We start from the raw sequence: 26,241 nt of genomic DNA on the forward strand, positions 1-26,241 counted from the left end.
CATGGAACTGGCTACAACACAGATGGGGGTTAAGAGGATGTGAAATGATGCATGAGGGATGTCCCATACAGCTGCCCATGTTGATGGAGGAATAATAGGTAATTACAGACAACATAATGTGATTGATTGGGAAATATTATTAGCATTTCTTTTCTATAACATCTGCCTTTTTAATTCAGTTCAGTTCAGATTATACTGAGATTGCAAGGATTGCACTCCTTAAGCACACCTAGATAGCTGGGTGTGTGTTGGGGGGGGGGGCGGGTAGGGGGGGACCCAAACTGTTATTTGAAATGCCCTGCACAGAAAACCCACATGCTATTCATTCATTCATTCATTCATTCAATAAGTAAGCATTATTCTGGGCATGGGGATTACAGCACTGAACAAAATATAATTAAAGAAACATTCCTCTCAGAGAGCTTACAATATAGGGGAGTGAGGACCATGGATAACATACTGGTAAGTAAATTAAACATGACTCTAAATGGTGAGAAATGCTCTGGATAAATATCAAGGTGGGAAGAGGGTAGGGGATGCAGGTGAGAGGACTCACTGCTTGAAACAGGAGGCTTAGGAAGAGCCTCCTAGCTAATGACATCTGAGCAGACTCAAAGGAGGGAAGACCTGTGGCTACCTAGAGACAGAGTATCTGGGCAGGAGTAAAGGCCTTTAGTGGAGTGGGCCTGTCTGGTGGGAAATGGCAGGATGCTGGGGATGGGGTGAGGGAATGAGCCACAGGGGTAGGAGGAGCCACCATGGAGCATGGAGAGCCCTGGGAGGCCTCTTTGGAGGAAGGGAGAAAGGAACTGGGCGGGGGCGGGGGGGGGGGGGGGGGGGAACAAAGGGAGGCAGGGAGAAAGGAAGGAAGGATGGAAGGGGGAGGGAGGGAGACAAGGGAGTGGGAAGCATTGGAGGGTTTTGAGCAGAGGAGAAGGTGATGCTTTGATTATGTCTGAATTGTTTACACACTCACACTCCATGTGAAGCCAGGTCTCAGCATGGTTCAGTCAGATATTCATAGGGTTGTCATCCAGCAGATGTGGCAAATAAGCATAGCTGTCAGGGAATGCAATATTGAAGTCACTATCTGAGGACTTAGACCAGTGGTTCTCAACCTTCCTAATGCCGCAACCCTTTAATACAGTTCCTCATGTTGTGGTGACCCCCAATTTCATTGTTACAAATTGAACATAATTAAAGCATAGTGATTCATCACAAAAACAATATGTAATCATATATGTGTTTTCCAATGGGCTTAGGCGACCCCTGTGAAAGGGTCGTTCGACCCCCAAAGGGGTCGCGACCCACAGGTTGAGAAGCGCTGACTTAGACAATGATGGGACTTTGGTCATAGATGTGACAGGGCTGATGTTGGAGAAGTCAAGACACAGATAAACTTCCAAACTGCATGGATCGTCACCATGGAGGGACCCAGGGGAATCCCCAGGGGAGGCTCTGGCTGTACCCCACACTGCACCCACATGGGGGTGCCTGCCCTGCGCCCTCCAGCCCAGGCAGAAGGTGCCTCTGTTCTCCTGTCCTGCACAGTGTGTCTAGCACTGAGCTTTCACTTGTAAACCACACTACTGACAAAGCATGGCAATAAAATGTCATTGTTCCTGATGGCAGTAGTCTGCTTTTTTAACCTTTGGCTTCCTTTTTTTTCCTGGTATTTGTATACATCTGGTTCTGGTAAAATAAAAAAGATTCACTCTGTTTACAATTGTACTTCACGCTCAGGCCGGGGTTTCGCTTCCACTCCTCCAGCTGCGGGAGAAGTGAAGGTGCCCCTGCGGGCAAGAACCCAGTCCAGGCAGGTCAGTGCCCACTGGGTCCTCGGGCCTCTCCCTGTGTGGCCAGGATGCCATCTGAAGGTCACTGATTAGGAAGGGGCATTCCAGCAGATCCCCTGATGGGGCTCCCTGGACCACCATGCCTCCTGAGATGTGGCTCTTGCGCTTTGTGGCTTGTTTACTATTTCTATCATCTACTGTGTTTGCTTGTGTTGCAAAGCCTTCAATATGTGGGAAGCCCCTCACCTATAAGTACTCCCCAACATCTGAGTGTAGAAAAAGAGAAAGGAAGGTGCCAGAAGGACGAGGGCCCCTGCAAGGCCCACAGTGAAAGCTGCTCAGTGGCGCCGAGAAAGGGGGAGAGAAGTGGGACAAAGGCTTGGTGAGGGGCTTCCCCAGGCCCTTAACTGCAAGTGAGCCCATCTGCGCTTCCTGACGCATAAAGAGGGCCAGGCAAAGCTAAGGGTCCCCCAGCCAGGTCTCAGGCTGCCCTTCAAGTCTCATTGTGTGACAGGAAACCTCACAGTCAGACAGACACCAGACATGATCAAGCAGATTCTTGGAGATGCAACCATGGAGCAATGCTACCCTGACCACAGCAGCACGCTGAACGCAGTGCTCTGGCATGTCTTCTCTCATTTCCCCCAACTCTTCCAAGAAGGAAAGGGACATCATGATATTTCCACTTTACAGAAGAAGAAAGCTCCTCAGAAACATAATTTGCCCAAGTTTCCACTGATCTACATGACTCCAGACCCACATGACTTTGTGGATATAAATGAACAATGCACAGAGGTACACAAACACCCCACATGCACACATGCACACCTATACACCACCACGGGCACACACACATACACATACAGCCCACATGACATACCACACCAAGCACTCTACACATCTCACCACATATATACTAAAGTGCATATCCGAAAATGTGATAGAAAAGAAAAAAGTTTAAAATATTCAGATTTACTAGTGTTCAAAGAAGTACAACTTGAAGAAAATATGAAACTGACCACATTAAGCAAAATACTACCGTGTGCTGAACGTATGGACTCCAGAGTCAAACTTGCTGCATTAAGTGTCAGCTCTACTGATGACCTGCAAGGTGACAGTGGGCAAGTTAGTTAGCTTCTCTGTACCCTCCAGCTCCTCTGTGATATGGGACAACAGTACCTACTTCAGAATGTTGGCTGTGAGAACCTACTAAGTAAAAATATGCGAAGTTCTTAGAATAGTGCTTGCCACTCAGAGAATTAACACAGGGCCCAGTGTTACTATTATCGTTCCCTTTACTGCTATGTTGACGGAGCTACAGAACAAGTCCTCTCCTCGCCATTGGTGGCGAGGCCTCTCTGAAGGAGACTTGATAAATTGTATTCAAATCCTTAAAAACTGTCATCCCATACCACCCATAACCCCTTTATCCTGAGGACATATACAGAGAGGCAGTCACAGATTTATATTTAAGCATGTTCATTGCAGCATTATTAATAGCAAAAGAAAGAAAAAATGGAAACAACCTAAAGTTTCTAGACCAGGCCACTCAAGCAAGAAACCTTGAAGACAACCTTTGTTCCTCCCTGACATCCAGCTAACGGCCAAGTCTGTCCTTTCCACTTTCCTCAAGAATCTGACCACTCTCTGCAGCATCCACTTGTCAGGGCTCTGCCAGAGCAGGACTCCCTCAGGGAAGCCTCCCAGCCCCTGCCCGCCACTGACCGACCTGGTAGGGTGCCTCTGTTCCACACTGGTGTGACACCCTGCCCTTTTCCATTGCACTCAGCACTTTTGTAATGACTGGTTCCCACTTCTGCCTCTTTTACCAGGTGAGGAGCCCCACACAAGCTGCATGCTGCCTTTATTTACTTTTGTACACCCAAAGCCTGCAACAGTGCCTGGCACACACAGTTTCCTGATTGAGGAACAGCAAGTGAAAGAAGGAATGTGATTCAGCCTTAAAGCTATATTCTTAACAAATCCATATGGCAAGATGCTCATGAATACAATATTAAATGAGCAAAATGTCCACAAACTGTCTATCACACGATGTTAACATTATTATCCATAAACATATGTATAACAACCCAGATGAACGGCACTAAATTGTTAGCAGTGGTTATTCCTGGCCATTATTATTTTTTCTTTATTTTTGCATCTATTTTCCAATAAGCATCTATTTCCTTTGTAATCATGAAAAGAATGGATGAAGATAGATACAGCAAAAGATTCAGGAATTTTTTAAAAATATATTTTTATTGATCCAAGAGAGGAAGGGAGGAGGAGAGAGAGATAGAAACATCAATGATGGGAGCGAGTCATTGATCTGCTTCCACCTGCATGCCCCACACTGGGGATCAAGCCTGCAACCCAGGCATGTGCCCTGACCAGAATTGAACCTTGACCTCCTGGTTCATAGGTCGACACTCAACCACTGAGCCATGCTGGCAGGGCCAGGACTTTTGAAATGAACCATAATTTGAGTCCAGGATTGAGGCATCCTGTGAAATATCCACATTTGAACTGGCCTGAGACATATGTCTATTACACCTGACACTTTCAGAGCAGCTCACACAATCGTTGGTGTTTTCCCCAATAAATAAGCCCTTCCTTTCTTGTGGGGACCCGTTAGGCCAAAAGCAGCAGAGGGGTAAACAGAGGTTTCAGAAAGACAAGATTTTTTTTTCTTTTTCCTAAAAGAAAAATTAAGGGTAAACTAGCCCTTTTCTTTATTTTTAACTTTTATAAGTCACCATACTCACACATTCGGATTAATGTTGTAGAGGCTCTTACCAGAAGACTTATTCCTATGTCCCCATAGCAGCATATTTTACTGTTGAAAGGTGTCTATGTGATAGCCCCACAGTGGGGCCATCAGAGTGTCTCTAGGCCAGACTTCCCAGGACTTGAAAACCTCTGCAAGCCCAGGGACCCAGCACACAGATGGAGGCCCTTGGATGGATCTAAGGAGGTTGGGACCTAGTGTGAGGGGTGTTGGCAAGAACTTGGGACATTGGTTTCAAATCTTGATCTGGACTCAATATTTCCAAATTTCTTTTTTTAGCCTGATTTCTCAGCACCTCAGTTTCCCACCAGACAAACTGGAATACTTATGCATCTCTCTGAGGCAATTTTAAGGAGTAGTGAAATTCACAGCATGCTCCCTGGGAAGTTGGTATTCTGACCTTCTGCCCTCAGGTCTCTCTGAAGCAGGTCACCAAATGAGGTACAGTAGAAGGAAAAAAGTAGGGCTGTTCATCACAGAGAAGAGTAGAAAAAGGACTGGAAGGTAGAACATAAAGGACAAAGGACAGATCTGTTCCATGTGGCTTCCCAGGGTAGAATTGGAGCCAGTGGTGGAAGGTCTAAAAAGTCAGATTTCTGCTTCACTATAACAAGAACCTTCTCAGAACAAAAAGTGACCCAAAAGCCTGCTTTCTAAGGTAGTACTGAATATTTCAGTGGTGGTGACTGATCACAGGATGGTTTTTGTAGAAGGGGATCCCTGTGTTGAGTTGAAACTAGATAGATAACCTCTAATAGTTCTCCCAACTCCAAGAACTTAAGTTTATGCCATTCGACCTTTTGTCTTTTGAAACTGCTTAACAATAATTTATAATCCCTCCTTAATGCCATTTTATCTAGGCCCGGCCAGAGCTGCAATTGACAGAGGGCCTCCATCCCTTCTCCCCACAATGATGGAAACTTGTCTCATTTATGACTATCTCCTCATTACAGGAAAAACTCACATTATGGGGATTGCCTTCCCAGAATGAAAATCAGAACTCAAATTCCCAACCTTCCTTGCAGGAAGGATGAAGTCTTGACCCTTTAAAGCAAGCATGTCAAACTCATGGCCCATGGGGCCACATGTGGCCCATAACAAATATTTTTGTGGCCCAGCCAATCGTATGTAAGAAACATTTTAATAAAAATTTTATAACTTAATTTTTACAATATCCTGTTATACATAATCTACACTAATAAAAGACAAACATGCAAACTGACCATACCTTTGTTATGCATTAAGCCACGCCCACCAGCCAGTCAGAGTGACTATATGCAAATTAACCCAACCAAGATGGCAGCCGGCAGCCACGGAGCTGGAGCAAGTAGGAGGCTTGGTTGTCCCAATGATGGAGGAAGCCAAGCTTCCCGGCCGGCTCTGAGCTCCACTCAAAGCAACAAAGTTTCAATTACAGAAGGTAAATAAACCCCAGATACCGGTTTTTAGCCAGCCATGGCCACGGAGCTGGAGCGAGCAGGAGGCCTGTCCTGGCCGGCTCTGAGCTCCACTCCAGGATACAAAGTTTCAATTATAGAAGGTAAATACATCCCAGAATTAAACAAAACAACAAAAAAAGGAGAGGCTGGGAGCTTCTGTTGCCCAGGAGGCTTGGCCAGCCTGAAAATGGTTCTCAGCCCCTCATCCAGACTGGCTAAGCACCCCAGTGGGGACTCCCACCTGAAGGGGGTGTGACCAGCCTGCAAACACCCATCAGCCTCTCACCCAGGCTGGCCAGGCACCCCAGCGGGACCCCCACCCTGATCCGGGACACCCTTCAGGGCCCCCACCCATGCACCAGGCCTCTATCCTATATAATAAAAGGTTAATATGCAAATTGACCCTAACAGCAGAACGACTGGGAATCACTGGTCACTATGACACACACTGACTACCAGGGGCCAGACGCTCAATGCAGGAGCTGCCCCCTGTGGTCAGTGCGCTCCCACATGGGGGAGCTCTGCTCAGTCACAAGCCAGGCTGATGGCTGCCAGTACAGTGGTGGTGGTGGGAGCCTCTCCCGCATCCTCAGCAGCACTAAGGATGTCTGACTGAAGCTTAGGCCTACTCCCCGCTGGCAAGTGGACATCTCCCGAGGGCTCCCGGGCTGCCAGAGGGATGTCTGACTGCCAGTGTAGGCCCAATTCCCCAGGGGGCAGGCCTAAGCCAAAAGGTGGTCATCCCCCGAGGTGTCCCAGGCTGTGAGAGGGCACAGGCTGGGCTGAGGGCCCCCCCAAGTGCACAAATTTTTGTGCACTGGGCCTCTAGTCTATATATATAAAAGCCCAGCGACCAGAATGGTGGAAGAACCAGAACGACCAGAACAACCAGTGGCTATGACGTGCACTGTGGCAGCCAACCAGCCTGATCTGGGCCCCAATCGTGCCCCCACCCACCCCGATCAGGGGCAGGGCCAGCTGGCCAACTGTCCGCGGCCCCTCCCCCCTGCTAGCCCAGCCTGATGGGCCCCCACCATGCATGAATTCATGCACCGGGCCTCTAGTTATTAATAACGAATTACAACATTCGCTAATGACTGATTATTATAATCGTGTTGCATTCATTTCCCTTACGTGCCTTACGCACAGGCACAACATTTCTCTCCACTAATACTAGCAGCGAATATTTTAGCAGCCAATTGCTACATCATTAGTCTTGTACTGACTTGTTTGGTGTGTGCAATAGGAAATATTTCACTTTCAGAGAACCAGAAAAATCGGTTTATTTGCATTATGCTTATTAATTTGTGCAGTTATTCAGTGTCTGTTAAGTTAATGTTCAAGAAAAAATATTAATTAAAATGTTCTATTATTTTATGTTAACGATTACTCATTTATTTCAGCCCTTTGTATTCAGCATGTCTCTATCGAAATAAACCTACGTTTCTATGAAAATTAAAGCTTTTGTTCTTTTGCGGCCCACATAAACTTAAACCTTGTTTATTTGGCCCGCATTAGCCTTTGAGTTTGACATGCTTGCTTTAAAGGTTCCTATTCAAGACTTGAGTTTGGAAGTATAACTAAAGGGGAAAGGGGGAGGGGGAGAAAATAAGGGAGAAAGGGAGTTCTGCCTGGTGCCTCCAGACTTTCTTAAAAATGTTTTGGGTGATGGCAGAGACATCTGGCCTTCAATAGTGGCAGCTGTTTCCCAGATGCTGAAAGGTCAAGTCTGGGACCGCACGTTTCATTCATTCTAGTAGAGGTGGCATGTGCGATCAAGCAGGTTTCTTGCATTTAGTGCTTCTGAGTAGAGAGGACAGTGCAGTCTACTCATGGAGTCTGTTTCTGGGGCTAGGGTTGCTCCTGGAAGGTAAACCTCAACTCTCACTCCCACCTGCCTGTGACTCAGTGCTCAAACATCATCTACTATCGAGAATGGCAGCCGTGGGCAAACTACGGCCCGTGGGCCGGATCCGGCCCGTTTGAAATGAATAAAACTAAAAAAAAAAGAAAAAGACTGTACCCTTTTATGTAATGATGTTTACTTTGAATTTATATTAGTTCACACAAACATTCCATCCATGCTTTTGTTCCGGCCCTCCAGTCCAGTTTAAGAACCCATTGTGGCCCTCGAGTCAAAAAGTTTGCCCACTAGATGCTCACTTGGCCCAATTTCTCTTTGTCCTTGGACACAGGGAGCTAGACTGTCTTTCCTCCTTCTTTCACTTGGTGTGATCACTGGACTGAGTTCTGTCTAATGGTGTGCAAGCAGACATGACAAGCTTCCATTCCTGGTCCCGAAAACCTCTGGGGCAGTCTCATCTCCCAGCAGAATCCAGTAGAAGACATCAAGAATCCTAAAGATGGGGAACCACTAGTAGAAAAGAGTCTGGGTCCTTGAATCCCCAACTGGACTGTGCCATAAATGGGAAATAAGCATCTTATTGTTTTAAGCCACTTTGAGTTGGGGATTGTTGTAGGGTTAGCCCATCCTGACTAATACACTTAATAAATCCATTTTCTGCTGAACTAGCCAAAGTAGGTCTTATTTTTTATGACTAAGAGCTCTGAGTGTTTAACTTCTCTACTTGATCTGCCATCAAGAGGTCTGATTTGTCAATTAGGTAGTCACCTCTGCAGGTGGGATCTGGTTCTCTCAGAATAAGAGGCATTGGGCTTGACTTGCTGCCGCATGGAGTGGGCTCCAACTCCTAGTGACATTATGAATGCGTGATGCCCACAACATCCTGTCCCGTAGACTCATGCCTATGGCTTCTTTCAAGGAGTAAATCCACCTCATGTTTGGTCTTTCTCTTTCCCTGCTGCCATGACCTGGACCTCTCCTCTAATGTGGGAGTAAGGGATGCAGCCAGCGCCCCAGCCCAGCAATCTCACTTTTCCTCAGGGCCAGGCCACAGAAGTCTCTCCAAGGGAGAGTCAGCTTCTCCTCCTCTCTTGTCAGAGCAGGGCCGGTGGCCTCACTCCAGACTCCCTGTTGGAAGCTGAGGAAAGTCAGGCATGTTCTTCTTGGTGCCCCTGAACTCCACCCAGGGAATCCTGCCCCTCCTCTTTGTGATAAGAGAAAGCCAGCGCTGAGTCAGGAGCCCAGAGAACCATCTCTGAGGAAATTACCTTGCAGCTAATTGAAATCAGGCTTTAGTCAGTGTAGCAGACCCTCTGGCATCTCTGCCTGTTCACCCGAGTCCCCACACCCACAGGGGTTGTCCCATGGCAGCCATGCTTGTATCATGTGACTGACTCCCCTCACAGTTGATTGGACCAGGACTAGAGGTGATCAAAATTGGGCCAATGGATATTTTGTGCCTGAAATCTGGCAGTTTCAGGCTGGGCTGCTTTGACTCTATCTGTTGAATAGAGCAGCTATAAATTGATAAATGGTGGATGCGGCCGTCTTCTATGCCATGTAAACTACGAAACAGGCCTAGAGGAAGCCAGTCAGCTAATGAAAATAAAGTAGCAGAAATAGAGAAGAAAAGGTGAGTGAATTAGAAAGGAACTTTCTGAGCCTAGCTGCATCCCAGGCTGTGGATCCACGAGCAATAAATTTTCTCTAGTTTGCTGAAGCTCATTCAAGTTAGTTTCTAAAGTCTAAACTGAAAGGGCCTTAGCTGATTCAGGAAGAGGTAGGAAATGTTACCCCACACATTGCCACCTCATGGACACTCGGCACCTCCTGGCTTGTCATGAACTGGGAAACTGAAAGGTACTCAGAACTAGGCAAACTGGTATAGAGGCTTCATAGACCTCGTAGGCCTTACTCGTAAATGGAAAGGACATGGCCTTTCTCTCCAGTCCAACAGCCTCATCTCCCAGCAGAGCAATGCAGAGTCCAGAGGAGTGGGCTGACTTTCCCAGCTCCCACAGGCAGCCTGGGTTGACGCTGGAACCCGAGTCTCCTCCTCCCAGCTGCAAGGCCACGCACAACCCCAAATCTGGATTCCCCCTTACAGTGAGAGTCCCTTTCCCACAGGCAGCCCCAGGACACTGTCCCAGGCAGAGCTGACTCTCCTCGCCCGGCTGGTCCCCGCCCTGAGACGCCGCGCTGGGCGCGCACGTGCGCACTCGGGCGGGGGACGGAGCAGCTGTTGAGGCCGGAGCAGCTGCCGAGGCCGGCGCGGGGCTCAGCGCCCCCTCCGCGCCCACCCCTGCGCCGCGGGGAGGGCCCAGCCAGCCGGGCCTTTCAGAGTTAATTAGCCCTCATGCATATGGATGCCACCGCGCTTGAAAGAGGTTGAGCGGCCGTAACCTGACCTCCGGAGGAGTGCGGGAAGAAAAGACCACTTTCTCGGCGGCCCCTAACTGAAAGCGGGGCAGCTGCGCGCCGCGTCCTGGGTGTGACCGCCGCCGCCCGATTTCTCCCCCCGGAGCAGCCCGAGCGGGGCCGGGCGCCGCGCCCGCGTGCGCAGTCACTCTGTTGACCCGCAGGGCTGCGCAGGCGGCCCGGCCTCCGTCCCGGTGCAGTGTTGCGGTAATGCTATCTGCACTGGGAATTTATTCTGCAGCTTTCCTTTTCCGTGATGGTTTTCATTTCCTGTCTTTCAGAGCTGGAAGCGTTTATGGAATATCACATGGTTTTCGTTTACACAGGAAGTCAGCTGCAGTGGTGAGGAGATACCGACTGACTTTTTGTGTTTGTTTTTTAGGTCCCCCCGCCCCCCCCCCCCCCCGCCCCGCCACCGAAAGAGGGGGTGGGGAGCGCGCGCGAGATAGAGTTTGCAGCATTTCGTTTTGAAATAGTTTTCCTTTTTCATCCAAAGTCACTGTTCTCCGAAGTGGCCTGTGATTATATACAGAAAGCAGCAGTTTATTTCTGACACGTGGTAATCACTCTATGTGAAGAAAGCTCAGCATGAAGAGATGCTTTGGCTTTGCCCGGAGCTAAGGCGCGAGCCCGGGAGATGGGCGAGGAGCCTCCGGGACAGGCCGCGGGGAGAGGCTGAGAGCCCAGCCACGACCCTGCGCGGCTCAGGCCGCCTGCCAAGCTCGGTTCCCACCCTTCCGGGGAAAAACAAAACAAAACAAAAAAACGGCCCTTACCGCCCAATAACCTGCTAGGACCACTCTGCTTAAACGTGCACACAGCATTGTCTTCCCTTTCCCCCACCGACGAGGACCACAGGAGGTCTCATCCACCTCTAGCCCACCACCCGGGCAATCAAGAGAATCTCAAGGCTTTATAACAGAGATGGAGAAGGACGTGGAAGAATCTGCGACTTGTTCTGTAAACTCCGCCCTCTGGTCAACACTGAGTTAGGAACTCCTGACTAGAACCACCCACAAAGACTGCGCTCTCTAGTTACCCTCTCTGCTTCCGCAGTGTGGCTCCAGCAGCTTCTCACCCTCCCCCAGGAACCTCGGGCAACTGACCACCCTGGGCGGTAGCGCCACCTCGTGGCCAGCACCCCTCTCCAAGCATTTCTTCCTCTCCCTTTTCCAGGAGCCTGAACAGTCTCTGTGGTCCCTGGAGACTGGCTTGAAGAGCCAGGGTATTCACAATCAAATCAGGGCTGAAAGCCCCCGCCCGAGGGTTGAAATGGTCCCTCCCTCCTTTCTTCTTGCCCCTGAATAAACTAGAAAGGAAAGCACCGAGGACTGAAGTCTCCTTTCCTGCCATCTACTATTCCACTCTAACAGGCCAATTTCTTAGACCAATAAACTCCATAGGCCCAGAGAGAGAGGAGAAAAGAAGAGTGCTGGGGTAGGAGAGGGAAAGAGAAGGTAAGGAGCGCCTCTTGGAACCTACCACATGAGTTGGGTCTAAATAAACTAAATTTATTGGGTCTAAAACAACCCAATTTAAGGCTGAGCCCCAATTAAATGGAAAATGTCCTTTAAGAGATAAAATTTAGGCACCTATTTTTAGGATGAACCGGTTTATCACCTTTTCCCTAGGGGTAAGGGGGCTCCTAAAGCGGGTGGGGGTGGGGGGTGCACCCTGAGGGGCAGGAGGGGCAGGAGCCAGCACTGCAGAGTCCATACCTCAATGACAGAGGCCATCCTGTGTTGGGAGTAGGAGGTGGTAAGGTGGCTCTGGGAGGCAGGATAGGACAGTCCTGTGCCCATTTCAGTGGTGGGCAGGGAGCCCTCAAAGGACATCAATTCCCCTTTGGGCCCCAGGGACCCAGGTATCCCTGGCAGCTGAGACCCGTTTATTTATTCATTGATTTAATCCTCACCTGAGGATAAGCTTTTTATTGATTCTAGAGAGAGGGAGAGAGGGAGGGAGAGAGAGAGAGATCAATGTGAGAGAAATAGGTTGCCTCCTGCATATGCCTCGACCAACCGGGGATCAAACCTAAAACCTGGGTATGTGCCCTGACCAGGAATCAAATCCACCACTTTTGGGTCTTCAAATTGTAGACGATGCTCCAACCAACTGAGCCACCCGGCCAGGGCCAGCTGAGACCCATTTAATTGAGACTCTCTGACAGCCTCACCATGATCATCTTCTTTTGCTCCTTTACCCCAGCCCATAAAACTAACAACCATCTGTGTGAACATGAGCCCTACATTTTTATGGGCTGCCTACTGGCGGCTGCAGGATAAATGGGGGACAAAGGCTGATTTCTACAGCCCTTTCAGTCTCCCAATATTAAACTGTGTAACGTGACCCATTCTCTGTAACTAAATATTTGCAAGGACACCCAGAAGGCACCTGGCTACCAAATCTCTTGATCAGGTGGGTCGTTTGTGCTGTAAAAATCCCACCTGGGGATTTTCTCAGCTTCTGAAGGTTCGCAGGCAAAGCTCCCTCCCATGATGCAGGGAAGCCTGGCTCCACTGTTACAGGCGGGCCTGGATTGGGGTGTGCAGACTGAACCTCACTGGGGTCTGGGAGCTGAATGAAAGAAACCCTGTGCCTCTGTGCAGCGGCGGCTCTGGTCTCTGTCTGGGGCTGTTTTCCTCCCAGGAGACTGCACGCACCTCCTGTTGCCCATTACCTAATGCAGGAACTGTTGGAGGCATCCTGGTGCTCCTGAGGTTCTTCAGCTCGCAGTGAGCGCCCACTCTCTGCTGAACCAACTCATGTGGTAGGTTCTGAGAGGTGCTCCTTACCGTCTCTTTCCCTCTCCTACCCAGCACTCTTCTTTTCTCCTCTCTCTCTGGGCCTATGGAGTTTATTGGTCTTGGGGGGAAGGGGAAGTGGGTTGTCACAAACTTAGTTACTAAAAACTCCAAACCCTGCCTGGCTGTTGGGTTTAGGGTGATGGTCCCCAGTGAATCACAAGGGCTCTCAAGTGGCATACTCTCTGCTTAGGACTCTGCCTGGTCCCTGTAGCCTGACCCTCTGGAAAATGGGAGGATTTTCTGAGGGAAGGGGAAGTTTTAAGAGGGAAAATCAGATTCCCAGCCCCAAAGGCTTCTGAGAAGCTCCATGTTCCTGGCCAAGCCTTGCCCAGACAACCCTGCCTCTCCTGGAGAAGTCTGTCCCTGGAGGGTGAGTGACCCAGGCAGGTCTGGACCTACGGCTTTGCCATCCCAAACTCAATTTTCCTTCTCTCTCTCATTTTTAACTACAATTTTTTCATTATTGATTTTTAGAGAGAGGAAAGGAGAGAGAGAAACATTGATGTGAGAAACATCGATTGGTTGTCTCCTACAGGTGTCCTGACCTGGGATTGAACCCTCAACCTGGGTATGTGCCCTGACTAGGGATCGAACTGCTACCTTTTGGTGCATGGGACAAAGCTCCACCCAACTGAGCCACACCAGCCATGGCCTGGAGTCAATTTTCAATATGCATTTATTCCTGTTGAATTTATTTAAAAAAAAAAAAAAAGACCTTCTGGTAATATGCCAGAATGAGATATATAATGATGTTGTTTAGCAGCAACTGTGTCATTCTGTGTTGTTGACAGTAAAATAAATTAACGTAATAAACATAATTTGCTCAAAAACAGCTAAGGAAAAGCAGATGGTTAACACATTTTAGCAGGACCTGTTGGTCCACGTTTGCACGGATGTTTAGACAGTGTGCTGCCTGCAACAGATGCTCGCCTGGGCCTCCATGTGATGGGCACAGGTGACTCGGCATGGCCTGGGGGAGGGCTGGGCCACCTGGGGGTTGGCACCATGTCCAGGGCCCTCCCTAGAAGGGGAGTAATGCACAGCAGCCACTTGCCTAGGTCCCAGCCAGGGCTGGCTCAGGGCGGGAAGCCTGCCTCTGCCTCCCCCTCCCTCCCCCCAGGACAGGGCCCATGCTTTCCCAGCACCTGGCCATTAGCATGCGCAGCCTGTCTCTGCCCAGTGGCTGTTCTTTGTGCTCCTGGAACAAGCCAGCTTTCTTCCGGAGAGGATGGCGCTCCAGCTCCTGCCCATGAGCTTCCCAGTAGCTTTGCGGGCCAGTGGGCCCCAGCTGGCCACGAAGAGCGGGTGCCCCATGGCCCCTAAAAGAGAAGAAAAATTTATTTTGCAGAAGGAGGCCCTGGCTCCCCAGTGCCTGGGAATCAGGGCAAGGGAGGAGGTCTCCTTCCTCACCAGGTTGGAGGGGTTGGGGCTGCAGGTCACTGCCATCCCAGGTCCTAGTGGCCAGAACATGCTTCCTCCTCCAGCTCCTGTTTATAGCTGGGGATGCCAAGCTTGTCACTGAAAAGGGGACCCTTCCCAGCATTTGGACAGGCACTCAAAGGTCCTGGAAGTTCTGTACTGCGTGGCACCTGTGCACAAAACCTGGGTGCTGGACTGCAGGCTTCAGAGACGGTTCAGAAGTTCCTGACAGGAGAGAATTTGGAGGAGAGGTCCCAGCTGTCTATGAAATACCCAAGAAAACACTGGTGTAAAACCCCTCGCACCTGTCTGAGTCCATCTCCTTATTTTCCAAGTGGAATAGTTATGAAAAGTGGGTGTAATGACTGTACAGGCTGCTTAACACATGCCCAGCCTGGGCCACATGCCCACTAAATGGAGATGTTAATCTTGACTGCAACACCCAAGCCAGTCTCATAGGGAAGGCAGCGCTTTCCCTGGACCCTCACCCCCATGCCCGAAAGGCCTTCAAACAGAGCGCGGCCAAGTCTTCTCTCTCCTAGATTTGCTCCTCAGCAGCTCCTGACTGAGCTGCACCCTGATCGTTCCTACAGGCCATCCTCCACCACAGCTGCTCAACCCGCTCCATCTCACCAGGTGCTCTGAGGCGGAGTTAGAAGGCTCACAAGGGGAAACCGGTGAAGAATAAAAGGGTGAAGGGGCAGGAAGAGTCAGGGAGAGCCTTCAGATCAGGACCAGGTCTGACACCGGGAAAAGAAGGAGGAAGGAAGATGGGGAAGAAGAGCTGAGGACCAAGGACCGCAGTGGAGCTTTAGAAAGCCTGTGCCCACCCAGCAGGGAGCCCCAGGGTCCCTGTCGCAGTCAGTCACGGGCAGGGTGTGGCCTCACGTCAAATGCTGGGTGGATCTGGATGGCATTGCAGCTGGAAGCAGTCAGCTGACCACTCTCCTTCCAGCAGGTTCTCTCCTGAAGGGAAGCAGGCAGGGCACCCCCTTGGCACCACACTCACCAGGGCTTCCCTTGCACTTGGAGCATTATGCCCTGGCTCTGCAAGCCCCCACCTACCTTGTCCAACTCATATCCCCCCGCCCCACCCATGTCTACCCCAGCCACTGTGCTTCCATCCGCAGAGCCTCGGACAAGCCAAGCTTGTCCCAATGTGGTGGCTTTCAGGATGGCCTAGAACACTGGCCTCCTCATCTTCCTTGGTGGATTCTGCAGGCAATTCAGATCTCAGTTCAAGTGTCAGCAGTTTCCCTGGACCCTCTGCCCTAAAGCAGCCCCACCTACTCTTTGCTCTGCACAGCAGCTGATTCCAGTCTTGTATAGCCCTCCCCACTGTCTGCGTTTTGGGTGTTTCTTCTGCTTTTTGTTTATGTGCGGACGTTTGCAGTGTCACATTTATTAGACCAGAGGCCTTGCCTTCTCTGATGTGCTTACCACCCTGTTCCTCGAACAGGACTTGGCTCACAGTAGGCACACAATGCATACACATGAAGGCAAGACCTGGAAGGGCTGGGAGCACTAGAACTTGGTAGCTGGATGTTCTGGGCAAGGTGCTACCCACTTTTCAGAACAAAAAGAATAAGTTTTCATTAGAAAAAGAATAATGAGTGTGTGTGCCTCGACACGCCTAACAGGAAAATGTAACAGGAAAGTGATCCCAAAGCCAAGGACACCAGGCACGTGGAAGGTATCTATTCCTCATCTGAACCTCTCAGGGCTTTTAGCATAAGAAGCACTGTGATGTGCTAACATGCTAAGGAAGAGTGGATCTGAACCTCTTCCCCCAGCATCCCTTCTCTCTGAGTAGTTTTAAAAATTCTTTAACATAATAGGCCTGCTTTCATTGTATAGTACAGGCTTAACTGTTGGCAATTTAGTTGTTACCAACAGACTTGGTTCTAGAACATTCCAGTGACTGTGGCTTTGGGCACTATTCTAGCATAATTCTTAGGTTATTTTGTGGGGACACTGGGAAGGCGTATCTATATAGAACTCTTCTTGCTGACATCAAGCAACCCCCAGAACCACACCCAGCAACAACCTTAAAAGCCCCCAAATTTCCAGTTATCCCAAATCCTCTTGATTAGCAGAACGTAGTCCTCTCAGTACTGTATGTACCGTGCTAACAAATCACCCTAAAACTATTACAAAAATCTCTGTGGGGCTGTGGCAGCTGCGGCACAGATGTTTTGCATAGCAGCTGAGCATTGTTTAGTGTCAATAAACACTATCTTCAAGACATAAAACACAAACGTGGAGCTAGACATGGCAATAACAAGAGCCATGAAGACCATTTGCAGGGAAATGGGATGAGACTCGGGGCTGTGCAGCCCCTCTCCCACATGGAATGCCCCATTTCAGAGCAGGCTGTTAGGTGTTGAGTGCTGGCAGGCCCCAGGGTTGGATCTCTACACCAAATGGCCAGTTTGCTCCCTAGAAATGGATGCCTGGAGTTTGTGCTAAACCCAAATACCCCAATTTGTGGTTCTCTGAGCACATCCTTTGGCATTTGTCTTTTGGATGTCACCAAAGATTTAACTCTTCAGGTGCTGATTTCCGAAGCTGCTCAGTCTGTGCTCAGCTTCAGGTGAGGTGGGCTGGCCACAGGCAGTTTAAAAGAAATAACTCCCAACTAGATACCATCCCTCCAGATGTCCAGAGAGTATCTCTTGCTCTCATTTCTGCCACAACATCCCTTTAGAGATGACAAACTGCCACATTGAACCCCAGAGCTCACCAGAGGTTCCTGGAAGGAACATGATGGAGCTATTCAATTGACCACTAGCAGGAGGTGATGAAGCCAGTGCCACGCATCAGAATGCCATTGGACTTGAGCCTAGAGGGGAGAGGGGCTAGCCTAACCCTAATTTTTCATATGTGGAAACTGAGGCCAAAGCAATGATATGACTGTTCAAGGCACAAGGCCAGTGCCGGAGGCCAGTCCATCCTTGTTGCTTGACACAGTCGCTGCAGGGAAGAAACATCTGCACAGCATATGTTCCAAGGGACCTGGTGTATATGGCATACTGTTCTTAATATGTTTGCTCCCCTTCTTAGCGCTATGTGTTCTAACCAGGGCCACCTCCCCAAGAAAGGTTGTTTCCCCAGGTGGGCATTTTTCCCTGGAGTTAGGGATTAACAGGACTAAGGAAGGGAATAAATCAGTAAAACACCTTAACTAACTGCCAGGCGGGTAGTTAATCACCTTAACTATGAACAATCATGTTTAAGCTACATAATCTTTACTTAGGATAATCTCCTTCACTGACTTCCTTGTAGTTTAACAGAACAGTAGAGTAGTGACCTTGGAATGGAGATAACAAACTAGCCCTAACCTTTGGAATAGAATGGATAGGATTAAAATCAACAGAACTAGATGGAGATGGGATTTTTGGCAAAGGTCAGATAAGAAACTATGGACATGAAACAAGGAACTGTAGAAGGTCAAGGGAGGACCCAAAACATACCATGATGTGACTATAGAGGCATGCTTATAGGATCAAATGGTATAAATACAGATGTAACAGGAGAATAAAGAGAGAACCTGGCTATGCTGATCATCTGAACTCTGTCTCCATGTCCTTCTTTCTTCGCCGACTCTGTCCTCACCTTTGGGAACCCCTGGACCACTGGGGCTGGACCCCAGCAGGCCAGGTGGAAGCAGCCAGAAATGGACCCCAGGCAAATATGATGATTGATGCCAACATCCACTGCATTTAGTCCTCACTTGGTGGTGTCTCATCTTTTAAGTTTAAGTAATTATGGGGTGATTAATATATACTCATTTAAAGGAAAATTATTCAACCAATATTTCACATTAAAGAAAAGTCAACACTTTAAAAAGTTGCTCACCCTGCCCGGCGAGCATGGCTCAGTGGTTGAGCATTGACCTATGAACCAGGAGGTCGAGGTTTGATCCCGGTCAGGGCACATGCCTGGATTGCGGGCTCCATCTCCAGTGTGGGGCGTGCAGGGGACAGTCGATCAATGATTCTCTGTTTTCATTGATGTTTCTATCTCCCTTCCTCTCTAAAATCCATAAAAATATATACTTAAAAGAAAAGGTTGCTTACCCTGTAATATGGAAAAGACGTGAGGGTATAGACTAGACAAACTCCAGGGACATTTGTCCCTAGAACGTAGGAGTCTCAGGGTTTCCATTGACTCTAAAAGGGTTAAGATCCCAGAAAAAATCTTGCTTGGATCTATTCCCATCTACTCCAGGGTTAGCAGAGTTGTTGTATGAGTCAGACTGTCTTGTGTTGCTCAGAATGTAGGGGGCAGGTCCAGGGTAGACACCTCCAAGGACTGACTGTACCAGGAGTGATCTGAGTCAGGGCCGGCCTCTCAGGCCACCTGGGAAAGGCTTACCATGAGCCCATGCTGGTCCAGACTGGGGTGACAGTACATATTCCCTGACCTGTTACCCTGTGACTTGTCTCCTTCAGCTCTGGTACCACTCAGAACTACTTATAGGCCTAGGCAAATGTCCTAACCCTACTGTTGGTGGAAGGCCTCTTTCAAAGTCAACATTTCACTTGCTTTGAGCCTTCTTTCAGAAGACATTCTAGGTCAACCCTGAAGAGGTCAAGACTGATGACCTCACCTTCTGTAAGGATGTGGAGGTTCCCAGCTCTGCACCAGCCTCAGTCACTAGGAACTCATAAATCCTGTCTCTGTCAAGGTCCTACACACAGCAGCATCTTGTTCGTTTTGATGCTTGTTCAATACTAGTCTTCATAATACCTCTTTGCCTGTCTTCTAAGGGTTACCCAGTGGGGATCATCCCTTCTAAGGCTCTGCAGCTGAACATTTTGCTGATATGCTGGTGCACAACTTCCAGGAAAGAAAAAATTTCAGAACTTTTTTTGACTAACGATATTCTGCAAACTTCACCATTAAGTTTCAGTCATCCTATTTCAAAGGAAAATTGTTTCCCAAAGTGGCCTGTAGTGACTGTGGGAGTCAGTGCCTGGTCCAGAACAATCCCATCAAATCCCAGCCGCCGTCCCTCTGCCCTTGTGAGCCAGCTTTAGGGAACAGGAGCAGAGCAACGTCCCAGCATGTTGGAGCCCAGAGCAGCTGGTGAGAGGTGAGCAAGAATGGACACCTGCCTGAAGACAGCCTTAGGCCTTCTCATTGATGACAGCCCCAGAGTGAGGTGATGCTGGGGCACTCATGGGAGGCAGGTCTGGGAACATCTATCATCATTAGATCAACATTAGTTAAACATCCACCACATACCAGGCTCTGTCCTGGGTGCCGGGACCACAAGAACTGGAAAGCAAGCTGCCACCATTATTAGCACATGCAAGAGGGAAGCTATTTCCGACATCAGAAAATGCCCCAGGTGGGGTGGGGTGTGAAGAGCATCTTAGCCAGAGAGAGCAACTCAAGCCTCAGCAAGGGTGGCAGCTGCCGGTGGGTGGGCCTCTCACCTGGTTCTTCCTCTGGACCATTCAGGCAAGTACAGCACAGGTGCTGACCTGGGCTCCTGTCACTCTGATGTTTGACCCAATTCCCGTGTGTGTGTGCCTGGCTGTTTGCGGGCCAGATAGGGTTCTGAGAAGACAGAAGCAGCCAGAGCCCTGCTTCCTCACTCTGGCTAAGTGTGCTAAGGCAGGGGGTCAAGTCCATACTTTTGCACCTCACCTTCTGTCCTGAGCTTCTCCTATTCATTGTGAAGATGGGCACGGCAGGCATACCTCTGCCACCGGTGAGGCTTGCTTTGGGGCTGCCAGATTTTCAGATGTATTGGGTTCAATGGGGCTGAATGATTAGTGAGACTGGGACTGAGGCTGGGTGCTGGGGTGGATGCTTAGGCCAGGATCTTCCTCTCCTGGTCCCTGTTTACTGCTCTTGAAAGACAAGGCGGCACTGGATCCACCCATGTGGGCCCAGGCCGCACCCAGGAGCTGCAGGGCCAGGTCTCCAGGTGGCTCTCCGAGTGGGTTCTGAAAGCTGCACACGCATTTACCCAAGCCTGGTGGGATTAATAAACGCCATTTAAAAATAATTAGAACTGATTTATAATTAATTTCAGAAATAGCCCTTGCCAAACAGCTCATTAAATATAATCTCCCTGGGTGTCAGGTCCACTCATTGTCAGGCTTTCAGGTCTCATGAGAAGCAAGGCTGAGGTTAGTCAAAGTTTTCAGTCAGAATCTGCGCCACTTTCTACTGCCTTCCCAATTCCCGGGCCACCTGATGTCCTGGCAGAGCCTGTGCTGGTTCTTTGTGGGCTGGGGTGGGGGTGTGGGTGAGGGGGCCTAGCAGGGTACTGGGTGGGGGCACCTTGGGTTTTTCTCTCAGGTGACTGCAGGCAAAGCCAAGACATTCTTATTTCTATGCTCATGTCCTCCCTGATGTTCATTTTTATTGTTGGGCTGAGTGCTGATGGGAGGCTGTGCCTCAGTGTCAGTCCATGGAGCAAGTGTCAGCTGGGGTTGCCCATGGGCTGCAGTCAGACCAGTAGGCTGGGGCCTGAGCCCCTGTCCTCTGGGTTTTCAGTGGAGCATGAGTTCTCTGAGGTGAACTTACATCACTGAGTGACTAGTAAGTGAGGGAAAGAGTGCTAGAAATGGTGGGCCACAGAGCCAGGCAGGTGTGCAAGGAGCCAGAAGAAGGTGGCTTGGTGAAGTGTGGCCTCACCTGATGTCCTCCCTTGACCTTCTTCCTCTCACCATGTTTGCTAGCAGTTGACTCTGCTTATGCCAGATGTGTGGCCTATTGAAAGTAATATTGTCCACAACTAGCTGGACACTGGAGACCCAAAGAGCGGTGACTCGGGCCCTTGCCCTTTGTTGACTCAGAGTCTAGTTTGGAAATTGAGATGTGTGCATATGGGAAAATATAAGAAAACAAAATCCTTCATTAACAGTGGAATATGATGTCAAATGAGGGGTTTGGACAATGATTCCTTAAAATTCCAAGAGAAGAAACACTTTTGTTTGTGATTCGAGAAATTCTTTGAAAAAGAGATTTGAGCTCTGTCCTAAAAGCATGGTAGACTTTGGAAGAAGATGTGTGGGTGGGGGAGGACAGAGGCATTAACCTCCCCGCCCCCCACACCCCCGCCAGGCAGGACAGCACAGGGCAGGTAGGATGTGAGGAGTGTAGAGACAAGTTAGGCTAGAGAGTTGGGTCAGGGCCAAACTGTGTACTAGACTTCAATTTAAAAAAAAATTGTTTTGAAGGGAGTGATGAGATCAGAGTGTGAGTCCAGGCCTCTTACAATGGGAGGTATCACAGGGATCCTCTATCAGCCCCATATGTGGTGCTTCAGGAAACTCTGGTTGTGGTGTGCAAGATGGATTACTGGGGTATAGAATAGTCTCCTCACTCATAACTCTGAGTTACCAAAGGATACTCTGTTCCCCAAACTACTATTAGGTATGAGACTGCAAGTAAAAAGAAAGGCCCCAAATAAGAACGACTTAAGAACAATTATTTTCTCTCACATTCTAAAAACTCAGCGGTAGACAGCTCAGGGATTTGGTGGTTGTCCCTGGTCAGGCATCGAGATTGCTTCTAGCTTATTGGTCTGCAGAGCATGTCTTTTATCCCAACAACTCCTGGTACATGATGGCTGCTGCAACTCCTTCCCATCATTCCAGGCGGAAGAAAGAAGGACGAGATGAAGAAGAAGGATTGTGAAAGACTAAAGATGCCCATAAATTCCTTGACAATTCTCCCACTGAGAAGTGGGGAGTGTGTCTTTTCCTCTTGAGTGGCCTGCTTCATGCACTAGAAGATGGAAGCAGTGATGTTTGCTAGTTTCCAACCCAAGTCTTAGCAAAAGTCTCTGGGAACATTCTGCCCGGGAGCCTCGAGCTGCCATGTGAAACGCCTGACCACCCTGCCTGCCATGCAAGAGAGGCCAGGTGTAGGGACTCTGGCTGACAGTCTCCGGTTAGCCCAGCTTCCCAACCATCTCCATCAAAGCGCCAGCTATGTGAACAAAGCCATCTGGGCCCCCATGGGTCAGCCCACCCACAAGCCGAGTATCACAAACTGACCCAGTGGGCTCTATCTGAGTTTCATACCCACAAAATTGTGAAAAACAATAAAAAGGATTATTTTAAACCACCAAGTATGGGGCAGTTTTTTATGCTGCAATAGATAATCAGAAGAAAATTTAGTACCTGGAAGTGGATTGCTGCCATAACAAAAATCCAACACATGGACCTGCTTTGGGACAAGACATGGAGCAAAAGCTGGGAGGACCTTGAGAAGATTGTTAATAAAAGTTAGAAGGACTTCAAAGAGACTGTTGATGAGAGGTTGGAGGACAGTGAGGAAAATGTTATTGAAGTCTAGACAGAAAGTTTGGCAGCGCTGTCACCTGTGTTAACATAGAAAACGGAAAGAGTACCCAATGATCTCTTGGGTCTGGCTGAGGGGATGCTAGGCAGAAGACAGAATGTACCACTGGCTTCTACCAACTGCCTGTGCTAAACTATGAGAAAAGAGAGATGAACTAAGGAAGGAACTATTAAGGTGCAGAGCAGAACTCAGAGAACATATAAAGAGGCCAGGACTATCTGGATAGGATAATGATAGGATAGAATAATATCTAATTTCCATTGTTTTCCAGCAAAAGTGTCTCATGATGAGAAGTGGCTTCAGGACAAGGATCAAATTTAGGGAATTTTGTACAACATGGCCTCAGGGTAACAATCCCAAGGTTGTAGCTGTAAAAAAACAAAAAACAAAACAAAACACACACACACACACACACACACACACACACACCAAAAAACAAAACAAAAAATCTAAGAAAGATTAAGGATACTCCTAGTAGGGCTTCTGAGAATCTTAAAGGCATCCCTTATAGGCTTTCTCAGGGCTGACTAAGAGCCACTGGGATCTGCTCCCTAAAAGGACTTGGCTCTACTCAAGGATTCGAGACAGATATGTGCCTGGCCAGATTCCCAAACTGCAATGGACCAATTGCTGCTATAGGCTTCCTTTCCTCTCCTCTTTTGAATGTTGTTAAATGGAGTTTTCTATCCTAATCTCATCATTGTTTGTTGAATGTATTCCGGGGGCATGGCATTCCCTTTTTAGTTCACAGGTCTTCAGAAGAAGAGGAACCAGACTTGAAGAGCTGCTCCCGAGGAAACACCCAGATAGACCCAATCCTGCTTTAGAAAAGGAGATGCCAGAACTCAAGTTTGAGCCTGAAGCTGTAGTGGGAAGAGACTTTGGGGGGGTCCTAGAATTTTGTATGTGGGATGAATGTAAGAAATTAGTACCAGAGTGTGGTTAGTGGTGGATTAAATATACAGCAACAAGTTCTTTGACACTCACCCACAATGCTCTGGGTTTGGATCACATATTAGCTGTATTTGAGGGGTTTTTTGTTTTGAGGTGATTCTATAGTCTAGTTTAAATGCAAATGAAAACATTGAAGATAAATCCTTGGAGTCTACAAATAATGTGTCCACACTTCAGTTCTAGAAAACCCAAGGTGAACTCTGAGTAATAAGAATTGACAACATTGTATGACAGGTGAAAGGGCAGAGACAGCAGTTTAAGACCTGCAGGTGGGTGACAGGGAGCTGGGGAGCACGTGGTGAGATCCCAGTGACAGACTATGAGAAACAACTTAGAAAATGTGGGTTTTCCAGTTCCCTGTGGACATGTCCCTGAACTCTCTCCATGGGAGGTCACACATCTACAGGAGGGAGAAGTACATGAGCCCGTGGGTACAGCTTCCCTATTCTGCACTCTCCCTTTACTTTCTTCTTATAGCTCTGTGAGTGTATCCAGTTTTGTCCGCTCAACAGTTCTTCTGAAGCCATGTTTATCCTCATCTCCCAAGAAACAGTTTAAAAATGATGATTAAATCAACACTTTAAGGTCAGGACCCATGCGAATTCCACTGTGGAATATGAGCAGCCATAACTGTGCAGGAGAGAGTCCCAAATGCTTCCTTCACGCCCCTCCCAGAAATGCCCTTCCTCTGTTCTACAGCTGCCAGAAACTTTGGGCTTGTTTAAGCTATTCCTTTAAGTAACTAAACTAAATAGATTTTATTGCACACAATTATAATAGCCTTGAGTTAAACAATAAAAATTTTTGACTAATATCCTGTGGTTTAGTTATAAAGAAAGCAAAGTGAAGAGTGCCAATTTAAGGGACTGTCTCTGAGTTCCTTTGGGGAGAGAAGCTGGAGCTGTCAAACACCCAGCTGCTAGTCAGAGCTGTGCTTCCCACTGTCGAAAAGTGACAGCTGAGAATGAGGCCTTAATGCCACACTCAGAGAGGGATGAGGAGGCCTGGCTGCTCCTGGCAGGGGGGAGGTGGAACTGGCATGGGAGTCTAGTCCTTATGTTCTCTTGATCATTTTTTCCTAAATGAGCAAGTGCTCTGCTATAGAAATGTCAAGCGTTTTCCAAGTGACGTTCCAGGTAGAGTAAGTCAACTCCCAGTTCTGAGAAAGCACTTAAAACCAAACGTCTGGAGCACATGTCAGCATTTTGGAGCCTCCTGACATTGCTAGCGGTGCAGGTGGTGGCTAGTGTGGGTGCGTGGACATGGCAGGAACTGGCACCGGCCAGGAGGCAGTACTTGGCACATCAGCCCCCAAAACAACCACCAGGGTGATGAAGGAAGCTAAGAAGGATGAGCTACACGTGGGAAACATTTGTACTCCATAGCAGATGTGAACTCCCATTATAAGAGGGAACAAATGATCCCACACTGCTGCTCAGGACCCCTGATGAGGGGACCCGTGGGTCCTCTGGGCTGGGCCAGAGAGCTCACCCTTCAATGTAAGGTCTTGCCAACTTTCTGGAAGGTGCCCGGAGACCCTACTCTGGACTGCTCTCTCCAGACCACTAGGTTGCTAGAAGCAAAGCCATGTAGTTACCTGGGGTTAGAGCAGAGCCAGTGCCTGGGCTGCTGGCGGCTCTGCGCGCGGTCCCTGCACTGCATGGGTGGCTGTCCTGTCCCTCCCACCGCACCACCGCCCCAGCAGCAAATGTGTCCCGCCTGTGGCTAAGTGCTGAACTGTAGATCTTGTTTCAAGAAGCAACGTGGCCTCTGCCCTAATTGTAGGGGTGGGAGCACAAAGCAGCCACAGGTCTTTCCTTGCCAACAGAAAGGCTGCAGTTTGGTCTTACCCAGTTTCATTTAAAAGAAGCTTTAAAAACCTCTCATTTTGCCTAAGTGCTGCCTTCACAGAGTGAAATGGAGACATTTATTTGTCTCTGCCCCCTTGTTTCTTCACCCCACCTGCTTCTGATGTGGTCTAATGAGTAAATCACCCATGTCCTGCTAACCAGGGCCAGGGACAGGGAAGTGAAAGGCGCCAGATACCGCAAGGCGGATAGCGCTCCATTTTGCTCTTCCTCCCAGGGGCCCTGAACTTGTGCACTCTCTGCTTCCAGTTAGACCCTGGGGCTCCATCTGAGAGCCTCCTGGGAGCCTGATCTGGGTTCAGTTGGGGCAAATTTGGATAAGAACTTCACATATGGCTTTTCCACTCATGCCTCTTGAATTGGTCATCAAGGTCTGAGCCGGGGTTGTTCCTGCCACCCCTGCAGCATGGCGGGCATGGCAGAGCCGTGGGACCTTGCCTGACTCAGCTGTACTATATTTTTAAAGGAGTGTTTGATTGCTAATGTTAGAAAATTGAAAAAACAAACAGTATTAAGCTTTTGGGTTCAGCTTTCAGTAAATCTAGCATTCATTTTTA

The 26,241-nt window shown here is 48.8% G+C and overlaps 1 long non-coding RNA gene across 1 annotated transcript; it reads left to right on the plus strand.

Moving 5' to 3' along the window:
* Positions 1–10,101: 10,101 nt before the first annotated feature.
* LOC118676926 lies at positions 10,102–11,629 on the plus strand. Its single transcript, XR_004974259.1, has 2 exons — positions 10,102–10,647; positions 10,802–11,629. It is a non-coding gene; the product is annotated as an uncharacterized LOC118676926 (long non-coding RNA).
* The last annotated feature ends 14,612 nt before the right edge of the window (positions 11,630–26,241 follow it).

Source organism: Myotis myotis, unplaced genomic scaffold (genome assembly GCF_014108235.1).
Source record: "Myotis myotis isolate mMyoMyo1 unplaced genomic scaffold, mMyoMyo1.p scaffold_m19_p_1, whole genome shotgun sequence".
NCBI classification, from domain to species: domain Eukaryota; kingdom Metazoa; phylum Chordata; class Mammalia; order Chiroptera; family Vespertilionidae; genus Myotis; species Myotis myotis.